This window comes from Cricetulus griseus, chromosome 3 (genome assembly GCF_003668045.3).
Source record: "Cricetulus griseus strain 17A/GY chromosome 3, alternate assembly CriGri-PICRH-1.0, whole genome shotgun sequence".
Taxonomy (NCBI): Eukaryota; Metazoa; Chordata; class Mammalia; order Rodentia; family Cricetidae; genus Cricetulus; species Cricetulus griseus.
The window spans coordinates 140690011-140707925 of record NC_048596.1 but is presented as its reverse complement, the minus strand read 5'-3'; the positions used below and the strand labels follow the sequence as shown (position 1 = coordinate 140707925).

The 17915-nt window shown below is 38.2% G+C and overlaps 1 protein-coding gene and 1 pseudogene across 1 annotated transcript in view; both read right to left on the bottom strand.

The window, feature by feature from the left end:
• The window catches only part of Gabrg3 (gamma-aminobutyric acid type A receptor subunit gamma3), a 570299-nt gene that overhangs the window by 241363 nt on the left and 311021 nt on the right, over positions 1–17915 (bottom strand). The gene's annotated exons all lie outside the window — the stretch shown is intronic.
• On the bottom strand, positions 16175–16992 carry LOC103159825 (annotated as a pseudogene).

The window sequence follows — 17915 nt, the reverse complement described above, 5'->3', positions numbered from 1 at the left end:
AATTTTCCAATATTTGATACATGTTCTGGGTCACACACAGAGGTAAAAGAAAGGAACACTCTTATCTTGACCACATTGGCCATGTTTCCTGCCATGATGATCAGACTAACCATCTAAACTATAAGCAAGCCCCCAATTAAGTTCTTTTGTAAGCTGCCTATATTGTGGTGTTTCTTCATGTCTTTGCATAGAAATAGAACAGTAACTAAGACAGAAGTTGGTACCAGGGTCTAAGGTATTCCTGTCCAGGCCTGACCATGCTGTTGGTTGTAGGAATGTGGAATTCTGCCGTAATTTTGCCATACGGGCAAAACAGGGTGGACTATGGAGATGCAGCTCAAGAGGTTTCAGGGGGAATAATATTAGAGACCATTCTTGTGATATTTGGAAGAGAGTGTGGCTGCTTTCTGCCCTTGTCCTAAAAATAAAATCCTAGAGGCCAAACTGAAGAATTTTGAACTAATGCTTTTAGCAGAGGAAGTATCAAGCAGACTAGTATTGGCTGTGCCACATGGTTATTAATAATCACCCTTATTATGCCCCAGCAGGCAGCCGAACTTGGTAGCTTTGACAATGTAGTTCTAGCTTTATCAGGAGAGATACATGTGTAAAGGGCTTGTGGAATCTTCTTGAAAGATTAAGGAAAACTCACCAAGGCTAGGCCTGTGTCAGGTGAATCCACAAACAGGGGCCTGGAGAGATCATTGCATGGATGTGTGAAAGTGAAGGTTGGATTATCTTGGACATCCAAAAATATTGTACATGCTAGAGCTCTGAGACACATGTCAAATAGACCTGAAACCAGGGTGTGAAACCAGCCTAAGAGAGAGAATGTGTTGTACACATCAAAGCTCGAAGGAGTAGGATATTAGAAGAATCATCTAAGTCAGGATTTGGGGTTTACCCTGATGGGTTTCAGTCTTGCTTTGGTCCAGTATTTCTCTCTATGCCTTTTTCTCCTTTTTGAAATGATAATTATGTTGTGTGCCATTGTATTTTAGATGTGATTTGATTTTTACTTTTATTTACAGGGGTTACAATAAAATGATTACCTAAGAAAAGACTTTGGAATCTTAAACAGGGTTGAAACAGTGTTGAACTGTGAAAGACTATGGGAACTTTTGAAGTTGACTAAAGGTAGCTTGTAGTATGATATGACTCTATGGGGACAAGGGAGTAGAATTTGATGGTATGAATGAGACTTGTCCCATAGGCTTATACATATTTGAAAATTTGGTTCAAAGTTTGTGGGCTGTGTAGGAAAGATTATGTGTTGTGAACATGAAGGACTTACTGTGGGTGGGCTTTAAGGCTTCAAAAGCTCACATCAGGCCCAGTCTCTCTTTCTGACATGTGCTTGAACATCAGATGTAAGCTTGCAGCTAGTGCTCCAGTGTCATGCCTGTCTGCTTCAGCAGTGCATCCCACCATGATGATCACGAGTGGACTAGCCTGTAAGCCAGGCCCCAGTAGAATTCTTCCTTTTATAAGCTGCCTTGGTCATGGGGTTCATATCAGTAGAAAAATAACTAAGACACTGTAATATATACACTGTAATATAGCTTGCAATCCAGAATGAATATCCCGCTGGCTTTGTTATTTTGCCCAGAACTATTTTGGTTATCCAGGGCCTTTTGTGATTCCATATGAATTTTAGGATAATATGCTCTATTTCTGTGGAGAATGAGAAGGGAATTTTGATTAAAATTGAAGTGATTCTGTAATAGGGTTTGACAAAATGGTCATTTTCACAGTATCAACTCTATGAATCCTTGAGCATAGGATGTCTTTCCATTTTCTGGGGTTTAAAGTTTTCACTGGTAAAATTCCTTCATTTTTCCCAGTTTTTCTCCTAGATATTTTATTTTCTTTGAGGCTATTGTGAATGGGTGTGTATAGATGCTGTTTTTCCCATCTAAGTTGGTTGTTTGTGTACAGAAAACCTATTGATTTGTGCCAGTTGATTCTGTATCCTGCCACACTGCTGAATTTGTTTATCATTTCTAAAAGCTTTAGGATAGAATTTGGTGGCTCTCTAATATAAAGTAACATGTCTTCTGCAATTGGGATCCTTCAGTTTTTTCTTTCCCTATTTGTAGTACACCTTTCATTTCCTTCTCTTGTTGCTCCAGTTGGTACTTAGAGCACAACATTGAGAATGAATAGAATAGTGAGGATCCTCATCTCAAACCTTATTTCAGTGCAATGCTTCAAGCATTTTTCCATTTAGGATAATGTGTGTCTTAGTCAGTGTTCTACTGCTGCAAAGTCAACTCTTACAAAAAGAAATAATTTAATTGGGTCTTACACACAGTTTCAGAGGTTTAGTCCATTATCATCATGATGGGGATCATAGTAGCATGCAGGCAGGTACTGAAGCAGTAGTTGAGAGCTACATCCTAAACTGTAGGCAGAGGAGGCACAAGAGAGCACCTGGGTCTGGCATAGGCTTTTGAACATCAAGCCCACTCCAGTGACACACTTGCTTCAACAAGGCCATGCCTACCTCAACAAGGTCATAACTCCCAATCCTTATCATATACTGCCACTCTCTCATGACTAAACATTTAAACATATGAGTCTATGGGGGCACACTTACACAAACCACCACAACATTGCCCTTGGCTTACTCATGTTTAGCTTTTATTATAAGAGGCATGTTCCCTCTAGGCCTGAATTCTCTAGGACTTTTACCATGAAGGCCAATTGATGATCATGTGATATTTGTCTTTAATTCCATATGAGACTTATTATCTTCCTTGACTTTCACAAGTTGAAACATCCCTGGGGACTAAGAGCTCCCCGTTGTTCAGGTGAGCTGTTTCTGTGGGTTTCACCAGCCTGGTTTGGACCCCTTTGCTCATCACTGGTCCTCCTCTGCAACTGGATTCCAGTTCAGTGCAGTGATTATTTGTGGGTGTCTGCTTCTACTTCCAACAGCTGTACAATACTTCCAACCCTGTACAATAAAGGAACTTCCGGAGGCATCACCATCCCTGACTTCAAACTCTATTACAGAGCTATAGTCCTGAAAACAGCTTGGTATTGGCATAAAAATAGACAGGTAGACCAATGGAATAGAGTTGAAAACCCTGATATTAACCCACATAACTACGAACAACTGATTTTTGACAGAGAAGCTAAATTTATACAATGGAATAAAGACAGCATCTTCAACAAATGGTGCTGGCATAACTGGATGCTGGCATGTAGAAGACTGCAGACAGATCCATGCACAAAACTTAAGTATCAAAGACCTCAACATAAATCCAGCCACACTGAACCTATTAGAAGACAAAGTGGGAAATATTCTTGAATTAATTGGTAAGTGAGACTGCCTCCTGAGCATTACACTAATGGCACAGACATTGAGATCAACAATTGATAAATGGGACCTCCTGAAACTGAGAAGCTTCTGTCAGGCAAAAGACACAGTCAGCAAGACAAAACGCCAGCCCACAGACTGGGAAAAAATATTCACCAACCCCAGAGATGGAAGGATTTTTAATACTATTTATTATTATGGGTCTGTTTAGGTTGTTGATTTCTTCTTGGTTTGATTTTCATGGTGTGTCTAAATCTAGAAACTCACCCATTTCATTTGTGTTTACAGTTTAATGGATTACAAGGTTGGTAAGTTTCCCCTTAAAACATTATGAATTTCTTTGGTGTCTGTTGTTATACTTCTAATAGTTCCTTTCTGATTGTGTTCATTTGAGTCATTTCTTTCTTCCTTTTGGCTATTTGGACTGGATCAAAGGTCTGCCAGTTTTGTTTATCTTCTCAGAGAACAAATTCTTAGATTCATTAATTCTTCTTATTGTTTTCTTTCTTTCTATTTCATTTATTTATGCAATAATTTTTGGGGGGTTTTGCCATTTGTCTGCTTTGGAATATTTATCAAGTTGCCATTCATTTGGTTTGTTCTTGTTTTTCCAAATTTTTGAGTTGCATCATTAAGTAATTTATTTGTATTCTATTTGATGTTTTAATATAGACACTCAGAGCTATAAATTTCCCTAGTAGGATTGTGTCCAAGAGGTGTTTCTATGTTGTGTTTTCATTTTCATTTAATTCCAGGAAATTTTTATTTCTTTCTTGATGTCATCTTTGACTCAGCCATTATTTAACCTTTTTATTGTTTAATCCCCATGAGTTTGTGTATTTATTAGAGATTTGTTTGCTCTCAATTATGGTTTATTACATTGTGATCAGATAGGATGCAAGGAGTTATTTCAATCCTTTTAAATTTGTAAAGATTTGCTTTATGTCCCAGAATGATTTCTATATTTGAGAAGCTTCTGTGTGCTACAGAACACAATATGTACTCTTTGATATTAGGGTGGAATAGTCTTTAGATATCTGTTACATTCACTTGATATGTAAAGTTAAATATTTTTAATATTTCTCCTTTTAGTTTTGTACAGGTGACCTTTCTACTAGAAAAAGGGTAGCATTAAAATCAGCTGCTATTAAAGTGCTATGTTTTTAAATGCAGTTTTACATGTTTTATGAACTTGGGTACCCAGGAGTTTTGTTCCATATATGTATGTGATTGTAATGTCTTCTTAGTAACTCTTCCCTTGCTTAAAAGAAGTGTCCCTCTATATTTCCATTAGTTTTTATTTGAATTCTATTTTGTCAGATATTATAAAATTAATGCCTGCTTTTTCACTGGTTCCTTTGATTGGAGCACTTTTTTCCATCTTTTTACCCTAAATTGGGATTCTCTTTAAAGCTAGGATGTGTTTCTTGTATACAGGTATATTTTATTTTTTGATCTAGGCAGCCAGTGTTTTTTGATTGGGGAATTGAGGTCATTGATATTTAACATTATTATTAACATATGTGTCAATTTGTGTCTTGGTGTTATTGATTTTGGTGGGGGTTTTTTTGTGTGTGTATGTCCTCAGTGGCATTTTGTGTTTTAATAATTTTGGCCTTATATTTCTTTTCTCAATCTTGCCACTATGCTAATCTCTTTAGCCTAAAATATTGATTCCTGTATTTTTTTTACATCTCTCCATTTTTATTTAAATTAGAAACAAGATTGTTTTATATGTCAATCCCAGTTCCCTCTCCCCCCCACTTCCCCTCCTGTGTTTTCGTTATCATTTGGTTAGTTGAATATAATTTTGCTTAAGATTTACATCTCATGGAAAGCATTTCTTTCTCCTTAAATTATGCCAGGTTCTTCTGTTGGGATGTTAGTCTGGGCTAGTCATCATAGTCTTTTAGGCTTACAAAACATTGGTCCAGGCTTTTCTAGATTTTAAACTTTCCATTGAGAAATCAGCAGTTATTCTGGTGGGTTTTCCTTTATAGGTGACTTGTGATTTTTTCTCTTGAAACTTGCAATATCCTTTATTTGTTATGTAGAGTAAGTGATTTAAATTTGATATACCATTCAGCTTTTCTTTTCTAACCCTTCCTATTTCATGTTCTCCATGCTTCCTCTATCTGTATGGGTTTGTCTTTTTTTCCTTAATTTGGGAAAGTGTGAAGATCTGGTCTATGTCATTAATGTGGAATTAGTCTCCTTCATCTATTGACAATAGACCTTTCATTGTGTCCCACATTTCCTTAATGTTCCTTTCCTGTCTTTACTATTTTGTTTGTAAATTCTTCATACTCCTTGCCTAGTTGGGATAGATCCTCTGTTTCACATTTGAGTCCCAGTAGTCTCTATTTTTACTGATTAATTCTATTTGTAAGGCAGCTTTCTTTTGACTTTTCTAGTTGATTTATCATGTTTTTCAATTACATCTTCATTTCTGCTTGAGTCTTCCTCAATGTTATTATCACTTTACTGAATTCAATAAGGATTATCTTCATCATTTCCATCAGCTTTGTGTTTGTGGGTTTGGATTTGCTTATTTTTTGTTTTGTTTTGTTTTTTAAATCACCCAGGCATTTATTCTTAAATTCTTTCTTCTTTGAGCTATTTCTTTGTGTCTTCTCTAAACTCATTGAATTCTCTGATGAAATTTATGATTATTGATTTGTATTTTGTGTCCTGAAGTTCATCAAGGTAATTCTCATTGGCAAGCATTTCTACAGAACTTACTAATATGTTTTAGAGAAAAGATATTGGCTTGATTTTTTTATATTATATATATTTTTGCATTGAGATTTGGACATGTGGACATTCTTTTGTTAGGTCTAAGCCAAACACAGACAGAGAAGGTTCACAAAGAAGAGAAGATACGCAGGAAGGTTGGGCTTAAATATGGAAATGGCATGGATGGAATGAAGTCAGGTGAAATGTGGGAACTGGGTTTGTATGTAGAATTGCCTCCTGGTCCAAGCCAGGGATGTGGTTTTATATCTGTCTGGGTGGAAAGGTAAATTTGGAATGGGGGGCCTGTGCATTTGGGGGAAGGTTTTCTGGATCCTGGCAGAAGTCTAGTGGTTGGTGGTGGTACAGGAAGGGGTGGATAGCCAAAGCTGGGGCACTGTATGTGGAACCCAGGTAAGACATGATAAGCTGGGGAAGGTGTGTAGATGTGAAATGTCAGGGAATCCCACCTGGCTAGATCATAGAGAAGGATGTGGGAAATCTGGCTGCACAGATGTGTCAGATGCAATGCAGAAGGCAGTTGTGGGTGTATATTAGCCAGAATTCTCCAGAAGAACATAACTGATGCTGTGTGTGTGTGGGGGGATTTATTAGAGTGGCTTCTTAGCTGTAATACAGCTATTCCAACAATGACTGTTTAGCAATTGAAAGTCCAAGAATCCAGTCAAGAATCCAGTAGTTTTTCAGGCCAAAAGTCTGGATGTTTCAGGTGGTCTTCAGCATACAGTGGAATCCCAAATACGTTGGCTCTAATGCCAGTGGAGGAATGGGCTTGCTAGTGAGGCAAGAGCAAGCAGTCAAAGAGCGAGAGCTTCTTTTTGTCCATTTTCATTATTTATGATGCCACCACAGTTGGTGGCCCAGGTTAAATGTGGATCTTCCCACCTCAAAACACTTAATTGAGAAAAGTAATTCACCTGGGTACCAAGACACCTAAGTTTTAGTTAATTCCAGATGTACTCAAGTTGACAATGGAAAATAGCCATCACAGGCAGATTTTACTGGAAGCCTAGAGGTTGGTTTCCTCAGAGACTCGAGCAGCTAATTAAAGCCAGGGCACTAGATATGGGACCTAGAGTAGCTGTGGTTGGTGGGCCAGAATACATGGATGGGAAAGATAAGGAAAACTCACCAGGCTAGAATATAGAGAATGATGTGGGAGATCTGGCTTCTTAGAAGTTAGATGTTGTTCCAATGGGACCTATGGTTGGTGGCTGAATTTGATTTCTGTCAAAGATTTTCCCTGCTTTGATGTCACCTCTCTATCTAGTATTCTTATCAACATGTATGGAAATTGCCTTGATTTATGACTTCCTTTTATTCTATGACTATATTTGTGGAACCGTTTCCACACTGGACCGTGTATTATTCTAGGACAATGTGGATCTGTGTTCCTGGGCTTATTGCCACTCATATTCAGCTCAGGAAAAAAAAAAGACAAAAAAACTCTTATTCTCTTTCAGATTCAAGGATGATCAGAACATGCAGAGGTATCTGAAGCAAAATGTACACAGAAATGTTGGGCTTCATTCTGCTTTGAGTTCCTCAGAGGACCCCCCCCACACACACACACACACAATTCTTTACAGTTGGTTTTTGTCTATGCTTTCCCTCCTTGCCTGTTTAGATCATGGATGGGTTCCAAGTCCTAAGAATAGCATGGCTATAGTAGATGTTCAATAAATATGTAATGGATATAAGACACATATATTAGTATTTTTGTCAAAATATTGTAACATTTTCCTATATAAAAGAAACTAAATCTTTTTTGTCTCCTCCAACTTTGAATACTTTTATGCAAATGTTTTAATCTCTCTCACCTAGAACTTTTGTTTGCACAAAAGTCTGGCTGCATTCTCAGAACTTGAAGTGGTCTATTGTTTCCCATTTTCCTTCATTTCCTTTGGGTCAATTCTCTCAAAATTGGCCAATCAAAAAAGACTGTGAGACTGAACCACAGGCAATGGGAATAGACACAGTCTCAACCTGAATTAGTGTAAAACCAAGTGAACTTCCTGCTTGGGTGTGGTGGTGTTGGTTTTCCACTTAGGTGATGAACACGTGCTCATGACTGAAAGCAATGGTTTGTCCTGCTAAGATTTGCTTGTTAGCGTGTTCCTTTGTGTGGCACTGTGATTATTTCCAACAATGGCTGAATGTGTTTTAATAATTCATCTGAAAAGCAAGCATCATGCAAAATCATTAAATGATTTTTAATCTCCTGTCCTGCCTTACCTTCTTATTGCTCTTCTCGCTCAACATTTACTGTCAGTAAACAAGCTTAGATATATATTTTTTCTTTTATCATAGCCTTGTTATGCAATACTGCAATTACACCTGGATTCTGTCTACATATTCAAAATTGAATTCTCTTTACATCACTTGTTCTTTAATGTCTGCTTATTGGGCACCTCACCACCATCCATGCGACACTGTCTTTGATATAAATAATAGAATTTCCTCTGCACTTTACAGAGATAACTGGCTGTGTTAGCTGCAGTCAGTAGTCATTTAGCATTGCCCATGAGTGCCAGACACATCTTTAACAAACACAGTGTGTTGAGGGTTTAACATGGAACTGCTCATGTGAAATTATTAATGGGTAATATTAGTATTATTAGGTAAAGTAAAGCCAAGCCACATCAATTTCTTGTTGCTATGGAAATAGCCCTGATTTCATTTCCCTTTGTCCCTTTGCTAAATTCACTTCTGTTTGCTGCTGTGATAGAAATAGCCTGCATTCAGGGAGCCATGGCAACAACTTGAGAAAAGTTGCTTTTCACATTGTTGCTTCTCTCCTATCTTCTCCCCAGGACCCGGTTCTCATTTAAGCTAATTGCTATGGATGATTATTTGGGAAACAATTAGAGCCAATGTTCAATCTAAACACAGTGGTGGGGAGGTACTGCCTTACCAAACCCTTGTCCCCACATCTGATTCTCTTTCTATAATGAAAACATGAAAACACCAGGCTCCTTTCTGCTGAGGGATGCTCCAACAGCAGACAGACACACGGGTGTCAGCTCACCATTTAGATAGCAACTGACTGTTCATGCATTTCTTCTTCATGATCTTTGACTACTACAAAATGACAAATTGCTAGCACCCATAAAATGTTTCCATTCTATGTGGAACAGAAACTATAGATTAATTAATCCAGTTTTAATCCCAAAAATTAAATGGAAATAAATGTTTGTTTTATATAAGTGTATTTACATTCACAGTGATGGGTTTCCTTAGGAGTCAGCTTCATGGAGAGAGACCAGAGGGTACAAAATCCAGGAGAAATCAGTGTGTAATTCAACCTCACCATAAACAGTAACATGTAAAACATTAAGATTCATAAAACCATGTGATAGATCTAAGATCTCATCCTTACAGCATTAACAATATCTTAAACTAAACAGAAAATCATGTTGAGTATGGAATCCCAAGACTTTACCCACTGGTCTATTTTTATAAGTACAAGTTCTGTCTACCATGGAGTAGTCAATCATGGGAACTTGTTCAGCCTATTGATGATTTTCAGTATAAGCAACTCACACCTTGGCAAAGAAGTGTGTGTGTGTGTGTGTGTGTGTGTGTGTGTGTGTGTGTGTGTGTGTGTGAACATTATAATATTATTCTTTCTGTTACTGATACAAAGAAAGACAGAAGGAGCCTTTGTGATTGGAATACTATTCTCTGTGCTTGTCAATAAACTATCATTTGTTTTCTGAAATATTTTTGGTGTTTGTGTGTGTATGTGTGTGGGGGGGTGTATGTATGTATTCATATGGGTGTGTGCTCCTGTAGGTTTGACTACATCTGCACATACTTGGAGGCCAGTGGTCAATCCCAGGTGTCATCATTTCAGCTAGGCTGGATAGCTGGTGAGCTGGTAAGCTTCAGAAACTCACTTCTCCCTGACCTCTCAACACTGGGAATACAGTTGTGTCCTCTCATGCCTAGGTTTTTACAACGGTGTTGGGTCTCCAAAGTCAGGTCCTCATGTTTGTGTAGCAGACACTTTACCAACTAACCATGCCTCCTATTTTCTTAGTATGTCTTTAATAGCTTAGAAGATGTTTAGATTAACAGAATAAATGTAAAGATAATGCAGATTATATTCTACACATGGTTTTTCCTATTAGCATTTTTATTAGCATGGTCTAATTGTTATAACTAGTGGCCCAAATGGAATTATTGTTAACTGCGGTAAATGCTCCATTCAGTTTTCATAGCTGTTCCCTAATGCACTTTTCTTTTCAGGATCCACCTGGGACACCGTGATGAGTAGTTAATATTGTCTGTGATTCTTCCATAGACTTCTTTAGTTTTTTCCTGATAATTTCTGTTCTAGTCAGAAATTGTCTATAATTACCATCCAGAGTATTATTATGTTGGTTTCTCAATGATTACTGTGATGCCAGGTCTGGAGGTGTGGCATGCCACAGCAAAGTGCCCAGCACATCAGGCCACATCAGGACACTTAGCATGCCTTACTGCTGCAGGCATCACTTTGGTTATCTGGATGAGATAAACTAGGCCAATTTTCTCCATTTGGGAGTTGCCTTATATCCTTTTACATGTTCTGATCTTTGGATGCAAAGTTTTCTGCAGCCCAAATACTCAAGCACATGTGCATAGGGTGAGGGCCACAGGAACTTTCATCTCCTGGCAGAGTATCTGCAGACCTCACCAAGGATTCTTCTCTGAGATCTTCCTCATCTCCATACTTCTTCCTTTATACAATTTTAAAATTTATTATGCTTTGCCTTACAGAAGCTTCTCAGTTTCAGCAGCTCCCATTTATTAATTGAAGATCTCAATGTCTGTACTACTGGTGTTATGTTCAGAAAGCAGTCTCCTGTACCAATACCTTCAAGGGTATCTACCACTTTCTCTTCTAGAAGATTCAGTGTGGCTGGATTTATGTTGAGATCTTTGATCCATTTGGACTTAAGTTTTGTTCATGGTGACAGATATGGATCTATTTGCAGTCCTCTGCATGTCCGAATCCAGTTGTGCCAGCACCATTTGTTGAAGATGCTATCTTTTTTCCATTGTAAAGATTTAGAATCTTTGTCGAAAATCAGGTGTTCATAGGTGTGTGGGTTAGTATCAGGATTTTCAATTTGATTCCATTGGTCTGTCTGTCTATTTTTGTGTGAATACCAAGCTGTTTTCAGGACTATCACTCTATAATAGAGCTTGACATCAGGGATGGTGGTGCCTCCAGAAGTTCCTTTATCATACAGGGTTGTTTTGGCTATCCTGGGTTTTTTGTTTTTCCACATAAAGTTGAGTATTGTTCTTTGAAGGTCTGTGAAGAACTGTGATGGGGTTTTGATGGGGATTGCATTGAATCTATAGATTGCTTTTGGCAAGATTGCCATTTTTACTATGTTGGTTCTACCTATCCAAGAGCATGGGAGATCTTTCAATTTTCTGGAATCTTCTTTAATTTCTTTCTTTAAAGACTCAAAGTTCTTGCTGTACAGATCTTTCACTTTTTTGGTTAGCATTACACCAAGATATTTTATGTTGTTTGTGGATATTGTGAAGGGTGACATTTCTCTGATTTCTTTCTCATTCTGTTTATCATCTGTATATAGTAGGGCACACAGTAAGACAAAACAACAGTCCACAGAATGGGAAAAGATCTTCACCAACCCCACATCTGACAGAGGGCTGATTTCCAAAATATACAATGAACCCAAGAAGCTATCCACCAAAACACTAATCAATGAAAATAAAAAGTGGGGTGCAGAACTAAATAGATAATTCTCAACAGAAGAATCTAAAATTGTTGAAAGACATTTAAGAAAGTGATCAAAATCCTTAGCCATCAGAGAAATGCAACTCAAAACAACTCTGAAGTACCATCTTACACCGGCCAGAATGGCTAAAATCAAAAACACCTATGACAATCTATGCTGGAGAGGATGTGGAGAAAAAGGAACACTCCTCCATTGCTGGTGGGAGTGCAAACTTGTAAGATCACTCTGGAAATCAGTATGGCAGTTGCTCAGAAAAATGGGAATCAGTCTACCTCAAGATCCAGCAATTCCTCTCTTGGGCATATACCCAAATAATGCACGTTCATACAACAAGGTCATATGTTCAACCATGCTCATAGCAGCCTTGTTTGTAATAGCCAGAAACTGGAAGCAACCTAGATGCCCCTCAACTGAAGAATGGATAGAGAAAATATGGTACATTTACACAAAGGAGTACTACTCAGCAGAAAAAAGCAACTGAATCTTGAAATTCACAGGCAAATGGATGGAACTAGAAGAAACCATCCTGAGTGAGGTAACCCAGTCACAAATAGACAAACATGGTATGTACTCACTCATCTATGAATTTTAGACATAGAGCAAAGGATTACCAGCCTACAATCCTCTTCACCAGAGGAAGTAGGAAACAAGAAGGACTCTAAGAGAAAAATGTATGTTCCCCGGAGAATGGGAAGGCCAGGATCTCCTAAGCTAATTCAGAGTATGAGGGTAGGGGAGAGGGAGCTAGCAGAATGTGAGGAGGAGAAGAGGAGGGGAGAGGAAAAATGGAGGAGCAGAAAGGTTGAGTTGGGGGAAGACTATAGGAGAGCAAGATGAGAGACATCATAACAGAGGGAGCCATTATAAGTCCGAGGAGAGATCTGGCACTAGGCGGATTTCCTGAGATCTACAAGATGACACCAACTGACAATATAGGCAATGGTGGAGAGGCTACCCTAAATGCCCTTCCCCTAGAATGAGTCATCCCCTAGATGACTACTTTATATGCCATTCTAGAGCCGCCATCTTAGAGCCCTCATCCAGTGGCTGATGAAAGCAGAGGCAGACACCCACAGCTATACACTGAACTGAACTCTGGAACCCAGTTACAAAGAGGGAGGAATGAAGATAAACGGGGTCGGGTCCAGGCTGGGGAATCCCACAGAAACAGCTAGGCCATCACAGGACTGATCCAGACCCCTGAAAGTGGATGTCAATGAGGAGTCGGCACCCTATGGGACCTCTGGTAGTGGATCAGTATTTTGGTGTAAGAAGGGACTTCGAGAATCAATCCCACATGAAGGGTTGTTCTCTTGGCCTGGACACATGGGGGGAGGGCCTAGGCATGGCCTAGGATGATGTTTTGGAATTTGGGGAGCCCCCTGTATGCCCCTACCCTCCATGGGGAGCAGGGGGGATGGGTGAGGATTGGGGGCAGGGGAGAGGGAGAAGGGATTGACATGTGAAATTATAATTTTGTAAAAATTAAATAAAAAAACAAAAAATATTATGCTTATCTTATATTTGGAAGTATATTTCAAAATCCTTTATTATTTTGTGGCTCTTTCAGTTGTCTCTGACATTCTGGATCAACTGTTTTGTTTGATCTACAAGTATCCCATGCTCTTACACTCAGTTCCACACAGAGAACCAGCCTTTCCCTATATAGGCCTGCCTACTGTCTGTCACAGGATTCTGACATAGTAACTAGTAAACATCTGGATACCAGGTCAGATCATTGCCTCTGCAGTGGTACTTCCCCAAGCCATGGTACTTAAAGAACAAAGGAACACATGTATGTACTACCTATGAACATGACCGCACCTGTATTATTTTTTATCTAATAGTCTGGTTCAGTGTTGTGCTCATTCTTAAAATACAACATCTAACTCATTTCTACATCGATTGGTCCAACTTCCTCCCCTAATCCGTATTTCCACTCTTCCACCATCTGTTTCCCACCCACCAGATCATTTAAGTCTAGTGAACTTGAAATTTGGTGTCAAAATCAATAAATCATAGATCCATAGAATATAACACTGCCTAATGCAAATCAAAGATCATGTAGAGTTACTCTGCCCTTTATCTTCAGTGGCACTGAGTGTCTTTAGTGTCACTGAAATTCATCTACACACTGATAATTTTATTACTTTTTGTTTGTTTTTTATCTATTTAACATTTAATACAGAAGGGTTAGCACAACAATATTGAAGATAAGGTGATGTGAACTCAAAGACAGAATATCCAAGTTAAATATAAGGAAAATAAAATTAATATGTAGAGATTCAAAGATCTGCTAGATTCAACAGCTATATAATTTAGTCTCAGAAAAGAAAGAGCATAGGTAGACTGGATAGGGGGAAATGAGAAATGATGTAAAAATACTAGCCAAATTAAATTTTTAAAAATTAGGCTGCCTTGGAAGTCCTTTCTAGCTTTATCAGAGTACACATAACAAAAGACACAGAAAAGGAGCTGGTGTAGTAAGTACTATGTACACAGATAAGTAGGACAGCCTAACCTACAACTCAGGGTAGGCTGAGGCAGGAGGACTGTAGAACCAATGAGTTTGGAGGCAGTTTGGAAAACAGTGAGACATATTTCTTATGAAATTAATAAGTTATTAAAAAGACAATCTTCAAGAAATATATATTCAACATAGTGTGGATAGAAATTTCTGGCAAGAAGCAATGTTTGGCTGTGAATAAAAAGACTCCTGCAGTTAACTGATGGCTGGCTGGAATTTCAGTACTGTAGAACAATTGGAATTTTGCAAGTCCAGAAGCTAATTACCTCATCTTGTGCTAGTTTTAGCCTTCTGAAACAGTCCGTTCTGTGACAGGGCAAGACAATACAGAGGTTCCTCTATTTTATATTCTTCCTGAAGTCATTTCAGGTTTTACTAGAATTTGATATCTTTGATACTTGAAGCCCCATGGAAAATTGGAACTCTTAACTAGGAACCTCAGATCAAGATATCTCAGCTAACTTATTTGGTTTCTGTTAAACTATCTGTTTGTGCAGAACCACCCCCTCCAGTTAGCAGGTTTATTTTAGCTTCTGTTAAATGGCTTGCTTGCACAAGAACTCCCCCTGAAGCTGCCAAGTAAGATACCAGGTTGTTGTTTTTGTCTTTAAAAACCTCATACTCTGAAAGATAGGTGCTACAGTTGGGTCACCAGCAACAGAGTAGTCCCAGCCCTCTTTAATAATGACTGTCAGTTGGCTATAGACTGTGTCTGAGTGGTTTTCTTTGTTGGACTCCCTGTAACAATTCCTTGCCCCAATTATGAATTGGAACTGAAATCATATAACAACAGATAAATGTCTTTTAGAATCTATTGACTTAGCAGGCAAATGGCTTCTACTAATACAAAGACTAAGGAAACCAGCAGACAGCATCTTGAGCCTATAAGAAAGCTCCCTCATTTCAGCTGCCTCTTCAATGTACCTAGACAATATATTTTAAACTTGCCTTGATTTATGACTTTCTCTGTTCTGTGAAACTGTAAGAGGTTTGTGAAACTGCTTCCACATTGGAACATGGAATTTGGGGTACCTAAATATGTGTTCCCTGACCATGATCACTCAAAATGTCTTCAGAATAAACTATCTCTTTGTCCCTTTAAAATGAGAGCTGTAGTTCTTGTGCTGATAACAGTATGACATGGAATTTGAATACATATAAGAATCATAAGGAACAAAATCATGAATAGAATTCCATGAATGAGACATCAGTACAAACACTGGTGTGTGAAGAACAAGAGAATCTAGAAACCATTTACTATATATAAACTGAATTTTAGATAACAGAAAATACCTTCAAAATTTACCTTAAAAATACTGAACCAAGATGTTACTACTTTCAATTAAAAAAAAATGAAATGTCATAAACACAACAAAACATATCTTGCTTTTTCTTCTAACCTTCACTCAAAGGCCAAATGTTAGAGGCCAGGGAGTTGCAAAAATATGCTTTGCAAATTTTGAAGGTGTAGATGACTCCTATCTTTTTTTTTACTTTATTAAAATACTGAGTTTATTTCACATGTATATTTTTGTATCCCTACCATTTCCACATCTGATCACCACTATTACTATGTCCGATCATAACATTCCATACATACTTAAAATGAAGAAAAGGGTGGAGTTCCATCCTTGGAAACTAAACAGGCATTTAAGACAACACATTCTTGGCAATGGAACCTGGACAACATTTATCAAACAAAGTAGGGGAAGTTCTCACTTTGCATTATAAAAAGGACAGCCAGATATACCAACTGTTACAGAAATTAAGTAGGATAGAATATTTCAAACTGTTTAAATCATTTTCTTAAACAAACTTCCTCCACTGCCAGAGATCTTGAATAGCCTCATGATCAGTCATCCGGAAGCAATTGTTCACATAATTAATGAACTTGGCTTCAACTTTGGGAAGAGAACCACATTTTTCTATACTTGCTTCATTTTTGCCTTAATGTCTTCTACAGAACTAGGTCCTTTGGGGGTTTTAGGAGTTTTTTCCTGTTTATTGAGGAACTCGACCTTTTGATCTTGGTGTTGATGGTTTTAAGTCTTTTCCATTTTGGATTATTTTTGTGTGTTTTTGGCTGGGGTATCTCATACTGATTTCTTCACTGGAACTTTTTCTTCAGTTTCTTCATCATCAAAATCATCATCATCTTCATCCTCATCATCCTCATCTTCATTGATTTTTACTTTTTTTCTGTGGAACTTTGCTACCACCTCCAGGAGCAGATCGATTGCCAGACATACTTAAGAGTTTTACATCCTCCCCCATCTTCATCTTCCTCTACAGCTACTAATGTGCACAGGCCCTGAACCACACAACCATAAGACCACAGGTGGTGTAATTTCAAAGCCACCAAGGGAAACTGTTGGTTGTACAGACATTTTCAAAATTGCCAGTGTTACATTAATTGGACTGCTTTCATAGTTCATTGCTTCTGCCTCTACGATGTGTGATTCATCTTTGGCCCCTGCCCCTAAACTAACTGTTCTTAGTAAAAACTGGTATTCATTCTCAATATTCACATTAAAGTGATAATCTTTGTCAGCTTTTAGTTCACAACAGAAAAGGTAGTTCTGTAGCCTAAGAGGGCTCATGTCCATGTCCATCAAGTCTTCCATGAGGTGGAGGCGAGCACTTCGGTGTGAGAGAAGTCGGACCGAGCAAACTGCCTACAGCTCCTCAGAACAGACACGCAGGATGGAATCATACCAGTGACTCCTATCTTTTATAAACCAAGTAAAAGAACTAAGAACTCAAGGAAACAACTCCCTTATTTGTTAAATGTCTTGAAACACTGGAGGCAAGAAATTAAAGAAGGTGTCAATACAATTAAAATATCATATTAATTTTTTTTCTTTCAGCAATTACCACAACTTCGTGGTTTATATGATACTAATCTGTTGTCATCTGAGCAGATGGCATGCTCCTGAGCAGAAAGCAGGAGTCTGGTCAGTTTGTTTCTAGAGGTCACAGTACCATTCCTGGATTTCCACCTCCACATGGACCTAAGCGGCTTCCTTCACTCAGCAGGTCTGAATTCTAAGGCCCAGGCTCCCACCCCATTGCCTTAAAGGGTCTGGATAGAACCAATTAACATCCTCACCTCAATACTATTTGTCATGCACCATAAATTGTGGGAGGTTACACTGTAGCCTTAGGTTCCTATTTTCCTTTTACAGAAAAAGACAGAAAAAAATTGATAAAACTCACAAATCATTAGTGGGAAGAGATATGTCAGGAATGCATGGCTGAGTCACCATCAGACAAACACTGTCAAAGACAGAAGAGACAGGCTGTCCTCACTAGTTGAAAAAAAATATGTCCCCTCCTTTACAATACAAGAAACCTTTTACAAATTTAAATTGTTGTTGCAAATGGGTGACTGAGTAATAGCTAACTCATTTCAAAATGCATCCTACCACATTGTTCTCCAAAGCAAAACACCAGTTGTCATTTTCAGCAGAGAAACAGTTCCTATCTTTGCACATCTCCACCTGTTCTTAGAATTATGACTTATAGTGTAACAGATATCCATTGATTT